We start from the raw sequence: 17,169 nt of genomic DNA on the forward strand, positions 1-17,169 counted from the left end.
GGTGAGAACACAGAAACCACGACATCATGGGGATTAACGAACTTTGCGACTCGAATGTAAGTCCACCGTTCTCAGACCGGAGGCTGCTTTCCCCGTAAAAATCGCGTTTACCGTTATTTGCATTTTCACCAGTTTCCTTTTTTGCACCCTTATGTTTCGCCGCGTATCGCCACGTGTAAAATATGAAACGAGAGACAAAATTGCATAGTCAAAGGAGAGAATTCCACGGGTATAGAACCGTGGCGCAAATTCTTTCGTCGATAATTCCCGTGGGAAAACGGGCTTAAAGCAGGTTTCTGGATGAAATTCACGTCTAGTGGGGTATCCAAAGCGGTGTGCTACAATTTTCCAAGGCGAAGAACTGTCGACAGCCATCGTTCCGGTTGTATCGGCGCGGTGGGGCTTCGATAACTTTCTCGAAACGTCCCTTTAAATAAATAACCGTTCCGTTGCGGAGAGAGAAAATCCATTTTGGCGATTACGCCCAAGTAAACAGAGAAGCACTGTGTACGCAGTGCATAACAGTTGTTGTCTCGAGCTTCCGATATCGACGACAGACTCAACACGGTGAAACGTTCGGGAATTTGTGTTGTATTTAAGGCGCTCTCCCGTCCTTTCTCGCCGGAATTTTCTGCCAAGAAAGTTCTTCGCTGCGGTACGCGATGGAATAAGCTTGAAAGCTCAAATACTGAAATAACCAAGATCCAAATTGGAAGATCACAATTTTCAGAAATCTTGGTAAAAATTGCAAATGTTAAGATTACAATTATGAGAAACCTTGGTAAAAATTGCAAATTCTAATCTTACAATTTTGAGAAACTTTGAAGAAAGTTTAAAATTCTAATCTTACAATTTTGAAAATTTTGGTAAAAATGGCAAATTTTAAAATTACAATTTTAAAAATATTGGAAAAAATTTCAAATTCTAAGATTACAATTGTGACAAACCTTAGTAAAAATTCCAAGTTCCAAGATTACAATTCAGAGAAATCTAGGTGAAGATTGTTCTCTCGGCAAATGTTTGTGTACGAGAAATTCTTGTTAACATCACACGTGACAAGTAACACGTGATAGTTTTGTAGAAATCTCCGGGGAAACATCGATCTATCGGGTATCAGTTACACGAAAACGTGCTTTTCGAAGGCTCGTAGATAGGACAGAACGTGCGACGTTCCATCCAAGCTGTCGCGTTTTCGAAAACACGACGATCTCGTTTGACGTTTCGGGGATTTCTCGACTCTTGCGATGGCTTAAACTTTATTCCCCGCGAGCGTCCAGACTTTAGACGCGATTATACCCTTAAGAGCCGGGGGATTTCCGGCGCGTCTATACGTAAAGCGTGCGTAATCGCGTGTCTAACTCACCTGGACGGCGCGTGTTCATGCAAACTTATGCGCAACGAGTTATCGCGTATACGTGTACAGCGATAAGCAACGTTCGTTCGTTCGAGCGATTAATCGTCACAGCCTACGGTGTTTCGAAACGCCTACCTGACCACGCGATACCTCAAATTTTTATCGTTTTCTATTACTCAATTTTTGGTGTCCTTGTGTTTCTTGATGGATTTACGTAATAAATTAAAAGGTGGTATTTCAATAATAAATTCTTGTTTATTTTTATACACGAGGAAGGCACGTCTCTACGCAATCGTAAGAGATCGACAAGACTCTAAAGAAAAGAAGAAAAAACATATCAGCGTCCACCCATACTAAACTATGATACTATTCTAGGTTACAATGTCATTCTTCTATATATGTTTATACTAACCTGTCTCAGTATGTTGATCGTTTTTGCTACACAGACGCATTCATTTCTCCTAATAATCCAACATTCCTGAATCCTCGAAATTCAAACCATTGAAAATATGAATTCCGCCAATGCCAATAAAGTAAGCACCATTTGACTTCAGCCAATAGAATTCGAGATATTCGAATTTTAAGTTTAACCAATGAAACTCAAAATTTAGAAAATTTGAATTCCCCCAATGTCATTAAAGTGAACAGCATTTGAATTCAGCCAATAGAATTCGAGACATTCGAATTTTAAGTTTAACCAATGAAACTCAAAATTTAGAAAATTTGAACTCAGCCAATGACATTAAAGTGAACAGCATTTGAATTCAGCCAATAGAATTCGAGACATTCGAATTTTAAGTTTAACCAATGAAATTCAAAATTTAGAAAATTTGAATTCCCCCAATGTCATTAAAGTGAACAGCATTTGAATTCAGCCAATAGAATTCGAGACATTCGAATTTTAAGTTTAACCAATGAAATTCAAAATTTAGAAAATTTGAATTCCCCCAATGTCATTAAAGTGAACAGCATTTGAATTCAGCCAATAGAATTCGAGACATTCGAATTTTAAGTTTAACCAATGAAATTCAAAATTTAGAAAATTTGAATTCCCCCAATGTCATTAAAGTGAACAGCATTTGAATTCAGCCAATAGAATTCGAGACATTCGAATTTTAAGTTTAACCAATGAAATTCAAAATTTAGAAAATTTGAATTCCCCCAATGTCATTAAAGTGAACAGCATTTGAATTCAGCCAATAGAATTCGAGACATTCGAATTTTAAGTTTAACCAATGAAATTCAAAATTTAGAAAATTTGAATTCCCCCAATGTCATTAAAGTGAACAGCATTTGAATTCAGCCAATAGAATTCGAGACATTCGAATTTTAAGTTTAACCAATGAAATTCAAAATTTAGAAAATTTGAATTCCCCCAATGTCATTAAAGTGAACAGCATTTGAATTCAGCCAATAGAATTCGAGACATTCGAATTTTAAGTTTAACCAATGAAATTCAAAATTTAGAAAATTTGAATTCCCCCAATGTCATTAAAGTGAACAGCATTTGAATTCAGCCAATAGAATTCGAGACATTCGAATTTTAAGTTTAACCAATGAAATTCAAAATTTAGAAAATTTGAATTCCCCCAATGTCATTAAAGTGAACAGCATTTGAATTCAGCCAATAGAATTCGAGACATTCGAATTTTAAGTTTAACCAATGAAATTCAAAATTTAGAAAATTTGAATTCCCCCAATGTCATTAAAGTGAACAGCATTTGAATTCAGCCAATAGAATTCGAGACATTCGAATTTTAAGTTTAACCAATGAAATTCAAAATTTAGAAAATTTGAATTCCCCCAATGTCATTAAAGTGAACAGCATTTGAATTCAGCCAATAGAATTCGAGACATTCGAATTTTAAGTTTAACCAATGAAATTCAAAATTTAGAAAATTTGAATTCCCCCAATGTCATTAAAGTGAACAGCATTTGAATTCAGCCAATAGAATTCGAGACATTCGAATTTTAAGTTTAACCAATGAAATTCAAAATTTAGAAAATTTGAATTCCCCCAATGTCATTAAAGTGAACAGCATTTGAATTCAGCCAATAGAATTCGAGACATTCGAATTTTAAGTTTAACCAATGAAATTCAAAATTTAGAAAATTTGAATTCCCCCAATGTCATTAAAGTGAACAGCATTTGAATTCAGCCAATAGAATTCGAGACATTCGAATTTTAAGTTTAACCAATGAAATTCAAAATTTAGAAAATTTGAATTCCCCCAATGTCATTAAAGTGAACAGCATTTGAATTCAGCCAATAGAATTCGAGACATTCGAATTTTAAGTTTAACCAATGAAATTCAAAATTTAGAAAATTTGAATTCCCCCAATGTCATTAAAGTGAACAGCATTTGAATTCAGCCAATAGAATTCGAGACATTCGAATTTTAAGTTTAACCAATGAAATTCAAAATTTAGAAAATTTGAATTCCCCCAATGTCATTAAAGTGAACAGCATTTGAATTCAGCCAATAGAATTCGAGACATTCGAATTTTAAGTTTAACCAATGAAATTCAAAATTTAGAAAATTTGAATTCCCCCAATGTCATTAAAGTGAACAGCATTTGAATTCAGCCAATAGAATTCGAGACATTCGAATTTTAAGTTTAACCAATGAAATTCAAAATTTAGAAAATTTGAATTCCCCCAATGTCATTAAAGTGAACAGCATTTGAATTCAGCCAATAGAATTCGAGACATTCGAATTTTAAGTTTAACCAATGAAATTCAAAATTTAGAAAATTTGAATTCCCCCAATGTCATTAAAGTGAACAGCATTTGAATTCAGCCAATAGAATTCGAGACATTCGAATTTTAAGTTTAACCAATGAAATTCAAAATTTAGAAAATTTGAATTCCCCCAATGTCATTAAAGTGAACAGCATTTGAATTCAGCCAATAGAATTCGAGACATTCGAATTTTAAGTTTAACCAATGAAATTCAAAATTTAGAAAATTTGAATTCCCCCAATGTCATTAAAGTGAACAGCATTTGAATTCAGCCAATAGAATTCGAGACATTCGAATTTTAAGTTTAACCAATGAAATTCAAAATTTAGAAAATTTGAATTCCCCCAATGTCATTAAAGTGAACAGCATTTGAATTCAGCCAATAGAATTCGAGACATTCGAATTTTAAGTTTAACCAATGAAATTCAAAATTTAGAAAATTTGAATTCCCCCAATGTCATTAAAGTGAACAGCATTTGAATTCAGCCAATAGAATTCGAGACATTCGAATTTTAAGTTTAACCAATGAAATTCAAAATTTAGAAAATTTGAATTCCCCCAATGTCATTAAAGTGAACAGCATTTGAATTCAGCCAATAGAATTCGAGACATTCGAATTTTAAGTTTAACCAATGAAATTCAAAATTTAGAAAATTTGAATTCCCCCAATGTCATTAAAGTGAACAGCATTTGAATTCAGCCAATAGAATTCGAGACATTCGAATTTTAAGTTTAACCAATGAAATTCAAAATTTAGAAAATTTGAATTCCCCCAATGTCATTAAAGTGAACAGCATTTGAATTCAGCCAATAGAATTCGAGACATTCGAATTTTAAGTTTAACCAATGAAATTCAAAATTTAGAAAATTTGAATTCCCCCAATGTCATTAAAGTGAACAGCATTTGAATTCAGCCAATAGAATTCGAGACATTCGAATTTTAAGTTTAACCAATGAAATTCAAAATTTAGAAAATTTGAATTCCCCCAATGTCATTAAAGTGAACAGCATTTGAATTCAGCCAATAGAATTCGAGACATTCGAATTTTAAGTTTAACCAATGAAATTCAAAATTTAGAAAATTTGAATTCCCCCAATGTCATTAAAGTGAACAGCATTTGAATTCAGCCAATAGAATTCGAGACATTCGAATTTTAAGTTTAACCAATGAAATTCAAAATTTAGAAAATTTGAATTCCCCCAATGTCATTAAAGTGAACAGCATTTGAATTCAGCCAATAGAATTCGAGACATTCGAATTTTAAGTTTAACCAATGAAATTCAAAATTTAGAAAATTTGAATTCCCCCAATGTCATTAAAGTGAACAGCATTTGAATTCAGCCAATAGAATTCGAGACATTCGAATTTTAAGTTTAACCAATGAAATTCAAAATTTAGAAAATTTGAATTCCCCCAATGTCATTAAAGTGAACAGCATTTGAATTCAGCCAATAGAATTCGAGACATTCGAATTTTAAGTTTAACCAATGAAATTCAAAATTTAGAAAATTTGAATTCCCCCAATGTCATTAAAGTGAACAGCATTTGAATTCAGCCAATAGAATTCGAGACATTCGAATTTTAAGTTTAACCAATGAAATTCAAAATTTAGAAAATTTGAATTCCCCCAATGTCATTAAAGTGAACAGCATTTGAATTCAGCCAATAGAATTCGAGACATTCGAATTTTAAGTTTAACCAATGAAATTCAAAATTTAGAAAATTTGAATTCCCCCAATGTCATTAAAGTGAACAGCATTTGAATTCAGCCAATAGAATTCGAGACATTCGAATTTTAAGTTTAACCAATGAAATTCAAAATTTAGAAAATTTGAATTCCCCCAATGTCATTAAAGTGAACAGCATTTGAATTCAGCCAATAGAATTCGAGACATTCGAATTTTAAGTTTAACCAATGAAATTCAAAATTTAGAAAATTTGAATTCCCCCAATGTCATTAAAGTGAACAGCATTTGAATTCAGCCAATAGAATTCGAGACATTCGAATTTTAAGTTTAACCAATGAAATTCAAAATTTAGAAAATTTGAATTCCCCCAATGTCATTAAAGTGAACAGCATTTGAATTCAGCCAATAGAATTCGAGACATTCGAATTTTAAGTTTAACCAATGAAATTCAAAATTTAGAAAATTTGAATTCCCCCAATGTCATTAAAGTGAACAGCATTTGAATTCAGCCAATAGAATTCGAGACATTCGAATTTTAAGTTTAACCAATGAAATTCAAAATTTAGAAAATTTGAATTCCCCCAATGTCATTAAAGTGAACAGCATTTGAATTCAGCCAATAGAATTCGAGACATTCGAATTTTAAGTTTAACCAATGAAATTCAAAATTTAGAAAATTTGAATTCCCCCAATGTCATTAAAGTGAACAGCATTTGAATTCAGCCAATAGAATTCGAGACATTCGAATTTTAAGTTTAACCAATGAAATTCAAAATTTAGAAAATTTGAATTCCCCCAATGTCATTAAAGTGAACAGCATTTGAATTCAGCCAATAGAATTCGAGACATTCGAATTTTAAGTTTAACCAATGAAATTCAAAATTTAGAAAATTTGAATTCCCCCAATGTCATTAAAGTGAACAGCATTTGAATTCAGCCAATAGAATTCGAGACATTCGAATTTTAAGTTTAACCAATGAAATTCAAAATTTAGAAAATTTGAATTCCCCCAATGTCATTAAAGTGAACAGCATTTGAATTCAGCCAATAGAATTCGAGACATTCGAATTTTAAGTTTAACCAATGAAATTCAAAATTTAGAAAATTTGAATTCCCCCAATGTCATTAAAGTGAACAGCATTTGAATTCAGCCAATAGAATTCGAGACATTCGAATTTTAAGTTTAACCAATGAAATTCAAAATTTAGAAAATTTGAATTCCCCCAATGTCATTAAAGTGAACAGCATTTGAATTCAGCCAATAGAATTCGAGACATTCGAATTTTAAGTTTAACCAATGAAATTCAAAATTTAGAAAATTTGAATTCCCCCAATGTCATTAAAGTGAACAGCATTTGAATTCAGCCAATAGAATTCGAGACATTCGAATTTTAAGTTTAACCAATGAAATTCAAAATTTAGAAAATTTGAATTCCCCCAATGTCATTAAAGTGAACAGCATTTGAATTCAGCCAATAGAATTCGAGACATTCGAATTTTAAGTTTAACCAATGAAATTCAAAATTTAGAAAATTTGAATTCCCCCAATGTCATTAAAGTGAACAGCATTTGAATTCAGCCAATAGAATTCGAGACATTCGAATTTTAAGTTTAACCAATGAAATTCAAAATTTAGAAAATTTGAATTCCCCCAATGTCATTAAAGTGAACAGCATTTGAATTCAGCCAATAGAATTCGAGACATTCGAATTTTAAGTTTAACCAATGAAATTCAAAATTTAGAAAATTTGAATTCCCCCAATGTCATTAAAGTGAACAGCATTTGAATTCAGCCAATAGAATTCGAGACATTCGAATTTTAAGTTTAACCAATGAAATTCAAAATTTAGAAAATTTGAATTCCCCCAATGTCATTAAAGTGAACAGCATTTGAATTCAGCCAATAGAATTCGAGACATTCGAATTTTAAGTTTAACCAATGAAATTCAAAATTTAGAAAATTTGAATTCCCCCAATGTCATTAAAGTGAACAGCATTTGAATTCAGCCAATAGAATTCGAGACATTCGAATTTTAAGTTTAACCAATGAAATTCAAAATTTAGAAAATTTGAATTCCCCCAATGTCATTAAAGTGAACAGCATTTGAATTCAGCCAATAGAATTCGAGACATTCGAATTTTAAGTTTAACCAATGAAATTCAAAATTTAGAAAATTTGAATTCCCCCAATGTCATTAAAGTGAACAGCATTTGAATTCAGCCAATAGAATTCGAGACATTCGAATTTTAAGTTTAACCAATGAAATTCAAAATTTAGAAAATTTGAATTCCCCCAATGTCATTAAAGTGAACAGCATTTGAATTCAGCCAATAGAATTCGAGACATTCGAATTTTAAGTTTAACCAATGAAATTCAAAATTTAGAAAATTTGAATTCCCCCAATGTCATTAAAGTGAACAGCATTTGAATTCAGCCAATAGAATTCGAGACATTCGAATTTTAAGTTTAACCAATGAAATTCAAAATTTAGAAAATTTGAATTCCCCCAATGTCATTAAAGTGAACAGCATTTGAATTCAGCCAATAGAATTCGAGACATTCGAATTTTAAGTTTAACCAATGAAATTCAAAATTTAGAAAATTTGAATTCCCCCAATGTCATTAAAGTGAACAGCATTTGAATTCAGCCAATAGAATTCGAGACATTCGAATTTTAAGTTTAACCAATGAAATTCAAAATTTAGAAAATTTGAATTCCCCCAATGTCATTAAAGTGAACAGCATTTGAATTCAGCCAATAGAATTCGAGACATTCGAATTTTAAGTTTAACCAATGAAATTCAAAATTTAGAAAATTTGAATTCCCCCAATGTCATTAAAGTGAACAGCATTTGAATTCAGCCAATAGAATTCGAGACATTCGAATTTTAAGTTTAACCAATGAAATTCAAAATTTAGAAAATTTGAATTCCCCCAATGTCATTAAAGTGAACAGCATTTGAATTCAGCCAATAGAATTCGAGACATTCGAATTTTAAGTTTAACCAATGAAATTCAAAATTTAGAAAATTTGAATTCCCCCAATGTCATTAAAGTGAACAGCATTTGAATTCAGCCAATAGAATTCGAGACATTCGAATTTTAAGTTTAACCAATGAAATTCAAAATTTAGAAAATTTGAATTCCCCCAATGTCATTAAAGTGAACAGCATTTGAATTCAGCCAATAGAATTCGAGACATTCGAATTTTAAGTTTAACCAATGAAATTCAAAATTTAGAAAATTTGAATTCCCCCAATGTCATTAAAGTGAACAGCATTTGAATTCAGCCAATAGAATTCGAGACATTCGAATTTTAAGTTTAACCAATGAAATTCAAAATTTAGAAAATTTGAATTCCCCCAATGTCATTAAAGTGAACAGCATTTGAATTCAGCCAATAGAATTCGAGACATTCGAATTTTAAGTTTAACCAATGAAATTCAAAATTTAGAAAATTTGAATTCCCCCAATGTCATTAAAGTGAACAGCATTTGAATTCAGCCAATAGAATTCGAGACATTCGAATTTTAAGTTTAACCAATGAAATTCAAAATTTAGAAAATTTGAATTCCCCCAATGTCATTAAAGTGAACAGCATTTGAATTCAGCCAATAGAATTCGAGACATTCGAATTTTAAGTTTAACCAATGAAATTCAAAATTTAGAAAATTTGAATTCCCCCAATGTCATTAAAGTGAACAGCATTTGAATTCAGCCAATAGAATTCGAGACATTCGAATTTTAAGTTTAACCAATGAAATTCAAAATTTAGAAAATTTGAATTCCCCCAATGTCATTAAAGTGAACAGCATTTGAATTCAGCCAATAGAATTCGAGACATTCGAATTTTAAGTTTAACCAATGAAATTCAAAATTTAGAAAATTTGAATTCCCCCAATGTCATTAAAGTGAACAGCATTTGAATTCAGCCAATAGAATTCGAGACATTCGAATTTTAAGTTTAACCAATGAAATTCAAAATTTAGAAAATTTGAATTCCCCCAATGTCATTAAAGTGAACAGCATTTGAATTCAGCCAATAGAATTCGAGACATTCGAATTTTAAGTTTAACCAATGAAATTCAAAATTTAGAAAATTTGAATTCCCCCAATGTCATTAAAGTGAACAGCATTTGAATTCAGCCAATAGAATTCGAGACATTCGAATTTTAAGTTTAACCAATGAAATTCAAAATTTAGAAAATTTGAATTCCCCCAATGTCATTAAAGTGAACAGCATTTGAATTCAGCCAATAGAATTCGAGACATTCGAATTTTAAGTTTAACCAATGAAATTCAAAATTTAGAAAATTTGAATTCCCCCAATGTCATTAAAGTGAACAGCATTTGAATTCAGCCAATAGAATTCGAGACATTCGAATTTTAAGTTTAACCAATGAAATTCAAAATTTAGAAAATTTGAATTCCCCCAATGTCATTAAAGTGAACAGCATTTGAATTCAGCCAATAGAATTCGAGACATTCGAATTTTAAGTTTAACCAATGAAATTCAAAATTTAGAAAATTTGAATTCCCCCAATGTCATTAAAGTGAACAGCATTTGAATTCAGCCAATAGAATTCGAGACATTCGAATTTTAAGTTTAACCAATGAAATTCAAAATTTAGAAAATTTGAATTCCCCCAATGTCATTAAAGTGAACAGCATTTGAATTCAGCCAATAGAATTCGAGACATTCGAATTTTAAGTTTAACCAATGAAATTCAAAATTTAGAAAATTTGAATTCCCCCAATGTCATTAAAGTGAACAGCATTTGAATTCAGCCAATAGAATTCGAGACATTCGAATTTTAAGTTTAACCAATGAAATTCAAAATTTAGAAAATTTGAATTCCCCCAATGTCATTAAAGTGAACAGCATTTGAATTCAGCCAATAGAATTCGAGACATTCGAATTTTAAGTTTAACCAATGAAATTCAAAATTTAGAAAATTTGAATTCCCCCAATGTCATTAAAGTGAACAGCATTTGAATTCAGCCAATAGAATTCGAGACATTCGAATTTTAAGTTTAACCAATGAAATTCAAAATTTAGAAAATTTGAATTCCCCCAATGTCATTAAAGTGAACAGCATTTGAATTCAGCCAATAGAATTCGAGACATTCGAATTTTAAGTTTAACCAATGAAATTCAAAATTTAGAAAATTTGAATTCCCCCAATGTCATTAAAGTGAACAGCATTTGAATTCAGCCAATAGAATTCGAGACATTCGAATTTTAAGTTTAACCAATGAAATTCAAAATTTAGAAAATTTGAATTCCCCCAATGTCATTAAAGTGAACAGCATTTGAATTCAGCCAATAGAATTCGAGACATTCGAATTTTAAGTTTAACCAATGAAATTCAAAATTTAGAAAATTTGAATTCCCCCAATGTCATTAAAGTGAACAGCATTTGAATTCAGCCAATAGAATTCGAGACATTCGAATTTTAAGTTTAACCAATGAAATTCAAAATTTAGAAAATTTGAATTCCCCCAATGTCATTAAAGTGAACAGCATTTGAATTCAGCCAATAGAATTCGAGACATTCGAATTTTAAGTTTAACCAATGAAATTCAAAATTTAGAAAATTTGAATTCCCCCAATGTCATTAAAGTGAACAGCATTTGAATTCAGCCAATAGAATTCGAGACATTCGAATTTTAAGTTTAACCAATGAAATTCAAAATTTAGAAAATTTGAATTCCCCCAATGTCATTAAAGTGAACAGCATTTGAATTCAGCCAATAGAATTCGAGACATTCGAATTTTAAGTTTAACCAATGAAATTCAAAATTTAGAAAATTTGAATTCCCCCAATGTCATTAAAGTGAACAGCATTTGAATTCAGCCAATAGAATTCGAGACATTCGAATTTTAAGTTTAACCAATGAAATTCAAAATTTAGAAAATTTGAATTCCCCCAATGTCATTAAAGTGAACAGCATTTGAATTCAGCCAATAGAATTCGAGACATTCGAATTTTAAGTTTAACCAATGAAATTCAAAATTTAGAAAATTTGAATTCCCCCAATGTCATTAAAGTGAACAGCATTTGAATTCAGCCAATAGAATTCGAGACATTCGAATTTTAAGTTTAACCAATGAAATTCAAAATTTAGAAAATTTGAACTCAGCCAATGTCATTAAAGTGAACAGCATTTGAATTCAGCCAATAGAATTCGAGACATTCGAATTTTAAGTTTAACCAATGAAATTCAAAATTTAGAAAATTTGAACTCAGCCAATGCCATTAAAGCAAGCACCATTTCAATTCAGCCAATAAAATTCGAGTTATTCGCATTTAAAATTCAGCCCAAAACCATTCAGATTTGAATATTTCAATTCATTCTTAATGATCCATACACTGTTAAAATGAAATATAGTTTCGTGCAGTCAGACAGCTGTTTCGAAACACTGTGCAGCGTGAAAGATTGCTCGAACGCCTTCGTTTTTCAGCGACAAATTGGATTACCTAGCCGGTGATTCGAAGATAAATTACAGGTCTTTTGTTCTGGCAATCTAAATGTTCTTTCAATTGAACGTTAAGGATCTTTATCGTATTTCCATCGACTTATTTCAATTAATTACTGCAGTGTTGTTCAAGAGTTTGTTAGCGTCACTTATCTTATTAGAAGACACACGTGTTAAAGACGACGCATTTAACGTCTTCTAAAAGAACATCGTATCGCCAACGAGCGGAACCTTAGAATCTGTCATTGGGAGATAGGCTCTGCGGGCGGCGTAGAAACCAGTGGCAGAGGACCCGATGTCCTATTGCCGAACACAAAGAGGACGCGTGCACGGGGCCGGTGGCCCGACGTCACCGATGCTTCGTAGCGCACACAGAGAGATAAAGATCCGGAACAAAGGATCTCGCCACAAAGTGGGGAGGGTCCTAGGACTCTCCGGGAAGAGGACTGTGCCAAAAAGGTACGGCACTTACCCGAGAACCTTCGGCGAGAAAACAATTGCAACAAGTTTCAAGTATCTCTCTACATTTTATACTCATTAACAACTCTCCCACTGTACTGTGAGAAAATCCGTTCCGAAGACAGTGAAGCGAGCACCTTGAAGCCTAGCCCAGCGCGCTCGGTGGAGACGACTCGCCCCTGTGGGTCTTTCCCTGGGCCTGTTCGCGTAGGGGTGGGCAGGGATCGGCAGGACGACGCGTACACACTCTTCCCGAGACCCTTAACGTATATAGTCGGGACCAAGATATAGCGAGGTCGTAAATTAAGCTCTTAAGAAGCGGCACCTATTGATGCTGCGGCACTCAGGACCGTGCGTTGCAGTCTGCTTGAGGATTCTAACAATAAATGAATGGTAGCATATGATTTGGTATTTCAAATGGAAAATGATATTTCATTTACAAATGGAAAATATTTAATATTAATCACTATCTTTTAAGAAATTTAGAAAGAAATTTTAAAAATTGGAAAATTTAAAAAAAGATATGTTATTGATGAAATAGCAGAGAAGAACGGCCATACTGTCCTGAGATTGCCACCATATTTCTGCATATTTAATCCAATAGAAATGATTTGGGCTCAATTAAAATTGAATATAAGAAGAAAAAATAGATGCCCGAAATTTCATCAACAAGTTGTTGAATTAATAAAAAGAGAAATGGACAGTATTAAACCGCATAATTGGAAAAAAACTGTGAATAGGGTGATCAAAATCGAAGAAGAATATCAACAATGAAAAGGAAGACGAACTCAATAAATTAGAAAACAAGAAAGAAAAATTGTAATGTGATTAAGAATTTTTTCTTTGATATATCATACAAGATACATTGACGCTGGATACAAAAATTCTTCGTACGGTCCTGACAATGGTTTCAAGTACTTATCTGCTCGTATTTCTGTCAATTTCAATGTTCCGGCAGCTAAAACATGTTTACTTTGACGCCTGACCGATTTTACGACCTCGCTATATCGTGGCCCCGACTATACTTTTGCGAACGACGCCTATACAATATACTATTGTAAAAACGTAGACACGTTTAATTAATTTTACGTCCACCCTACTCCGAGTTAGAGTACTTTCTGACAATACATTTTTACATTTCAACATTCAAATATAAATTTATTAAATACAATATTTTTGTTAGAAAAGACCAAAAAGCGAAGGCTTGAGTGGGCCATGTGCAGTCTTCTGCTGCGTTTCCCCCTCCTAGGGATAGTTCTGCCTCAAGGCTAAGAAAGGCCATATTGTCAAGGGGGTCCTCTTGACTAGGTTTTTTCAGGAAGGACAGAATTGTATCAGCACTCGTGCAGATCCTGACTGATTTTCTCTTACATTTTTTTATTTCATCTTCAAACCACTGTACTTCTGCAAATGAATTATGCAGTAAACGGAAAATCTTACAAAATTGCTTCCAAAAATTCTTGCACCGTTTACCAATTTCGTTCCAACGAAAAGCGTCTAAAAATTCGCGGAGGGTGAAAAAAAAAAGAAGAAACTCACGAGAAAGGCAACTTTGATAATGAATATAAGAGTGACAATAGGCGAAAAACTGTACCTCGATCGTGTCCCAAATATCGAACAATAGACGGGACCTAACGAGGAGAAAGGGGAAGATTCCCGCGCGAAATCGTTAGGCAAATGATCGCGTTATTCAAGCAGAGAGGTATCCAAGTTTTAATTGGTATACTGTTACGACGAATTAACGCGAGCTCACGTCGGAACGTCCCTTAAAACGACGACAAGCACGCGACACCGGGCCTGTCCCTAGATGCGCGCTCTCTAATAGTCTCGAAGTCTCTCTAACCTTTGCAATTGCGCAACACACCGTCACACTTTCGGCCCGCCCGTCCACTTTGCCCTCCACCGTTTGCTCTCCCGTCTCTATGTGCACGCGCGTGCACACACGTGTGTACACTTGACGAGAGCAGCTCTTGGAATCCGGATTTCGGATGGTAAATTCCGAGGACGCGCCGCGACCAACTGACGTAACCTCAGTAACCGCGGCTCCACTTTGGAATTTCTTGACGCATCTTGAACGGAACCGCCGCCACGGCCGTAACTTGGCGAGTTCATTAACAAAGAGGAACGCAGCCGGAAAACGAGCTCCTCGTGAAAATTACCGTCGACGCTTCTCGTCATTCTCTTGAATAATTTGCACCGTGTCGTAACATCTCTCTCTATTTCTTTCTCGTTGTCGATGAACGTAACATCTTCCTCTCTCTCTCTCGCTCTCTCTCCTTCTTTCTCGTTGTCGGCGAACGTCGTCGTAATCCTTCCGAAAGGATGTTTCACCGTGAGAAAAATTGAGCTGATCGTGGTCGATAAAAGTAGAGCGTAAATTTTATTCATTCGCTCTCCTTCCCTCTCTGTAACGGCGAATAAAACAGAGACTTTTATCGTCGACGTTATTTCCCCACAATTTGTTAAGCGTGTTAGCACTCGTGAATAATTGCACGAGGCGAATAAAAGCGTCGTATAAGTTGACAGGCTGTGAGAAAAAATGTGTACGGCAGAACGTTTTATCGAGCTGCGACAGCAAAGGGGGTTACACATCCTTACAGATGCAGAAACGTAAAATTTGAATTCGCGATGCGTCCAAAGGAAACGGAACGCGTGCAGGCATGAACGACGACGAAACGGATCGGAGCTAAATAAACCGCAATTCGTTCAACGCCGCTTCGTTCTCTCTGACCGTAAGAAAAACGTAAAAAAGAATGGCTGGAACGGATAGCGACCACCTTTTCCTGCATCCTCGATCGATTCGTTTTAAACTCGAACCGTGGAGAATGTTATCCGTGGCTATCTATCGATACCGACATATAGGTGAAACGAAGGAAGAACGCTGGTCCTTCGACGGAGGATATCAACGAACCCCCGGTACAACGTTCTTCTTTCATCTTTATTTTTTTCTGGCACAACAACGACGTCTCCGCGATTATGCATTTCAACGTGTCTTTTGTTTGAAACAAGCTTACCGATATGCACAGGGAAACCGTTCGAATATCGAAAACGGCGATGGTGTATGTACATAGTGAACACGTTGAGATAGACATCGTATCGATATTCTGGATTCTAGATGACGCGTGGCTTCGTGTTCTCCGGAAGTGGCATCGGTGACAGGCAGAGGGAGATCATGGAACCTAATACGTCTCTTGTGGAATGCGCAGCTTTGAAATATGTACCAAGCCGCGTGTTTGAAGTGGAACATGTGTGTTACGAGGCAGTATTGTTTATTCAGTGGCGTAGGATTGCCCTGATCCCTCTTGGCCAACCGTGAATAGGATTTCGGTGGTTTCCGCTAATTCGCCCGTTTTGTAAACCGGAGTCGGGTGTTCGCCAGAGATGCTTCTATTTGAAACGCGAATTTTACCGTTGTATGTGGTAGGTTGTTGCAGAGCGAATCACCCAGCCAGAGGGAATTGATGAAACTTTCAACAGGTGTGTGTGATTTTGGTAAAAATGTGACATTTGTTAACTCCAGTGTGATCTACTTATGGTATACGAGATTATTTATGTCTTTGTTTAAGAAAAATTTGAGAATCTATTTTTATTTCTAAGGATAAAATAGGGCTAGCTTTGAGTATTAACTGATGTACTTACAATGAATTAATGTGTTCTATTTCGTGGTACGTTTAACCCCTTGTTTTATGCAGGGTGAATCTTGATCACCTCGAATATCTCACTTGTTTTTGATAATATGAAAAAATGTTAAAGGAAAATATTGTTTTTCTGCTTCCTGCTGTCACGTCAAGATCACGGTATTATACGTCATTGGACAGGTCTTGAAAGAAACATCGATTACGTTGAAATCTCGAAAAATATGACCGTGAGAGAAATTTTCTGCTTAATATAATTCGAACAAAATAACGCTTTTTCATATTATCAAAAACAAGTAAGATATTCGACGTGATCAAGATACTTTGCTCACCCTGTATTAACGAGACAGACTTATGGCACAGATTCTGCCGTAATTAATTTTAATTCCAACTTCCCTTTCCATTTGCAACACTGCGGATTACCAAATGTAACGAATCTCTAATAAATTACCTTTCTTTATCTAATACAGTACCAAGACAGTAAATATCTAACATTCAAATGCACATTTGGCAAAAGAAATCATATGATTTTACGAAAGAGTTCAGACCAAAATTCACAAATCGGCCGTTTCATATGTAACAACCTCGCATATTCCTACCAATGAAGAATTCAATTTTGTGCAACAGTATTTTCCTGTTTTCTCTTATCCTATTTTCATTTCAATATTTCTTTCATTTTTTGTTTTCGCTAAAGCGGTGTGTTTGTATTATCGGAGAAATTTCTCACTTTTGATAAATATTATTCGCGCGGGCATCAAGGTTATACGAGAGCCGATAAAAATAACGGCAAATTGTAAACATCGGATA

The 17,169-nt window shown here is 33.9% G+C and overlaps 1 protein-coding gene across 1 annotated transcript in view; it reads right to left on the reverse strand.

Moving 5' to 3' along the window:
- LOC108572723 (calmodulin-like) overlaps positions 1-17,169 on the reverse strand; it is a 102,446-nt gene that overhangs the window by 38,851 nt on the left and 46,426 nt on the right. The gene's annotated exons all lie outside the window — the stretch shown is intronic.

Source organism: Habropoda laboriosa, unplaced genomic scaffold, assembly GCF_001263275.1.
Source record: "Habropoda laboriosa isolate 0110345459 unplaced genomic scaffold, ASM126327v1 scaffold22, whole genome shotgun sequence".
In the NCBI taxonomy this organism is placed as follows: domain Eukaryota; kingdom Metazoa; phylum Arthropoda; class Insecta; order Hymenoptera; family Apidae; genus Habropoda; species Habropoda laboriosa.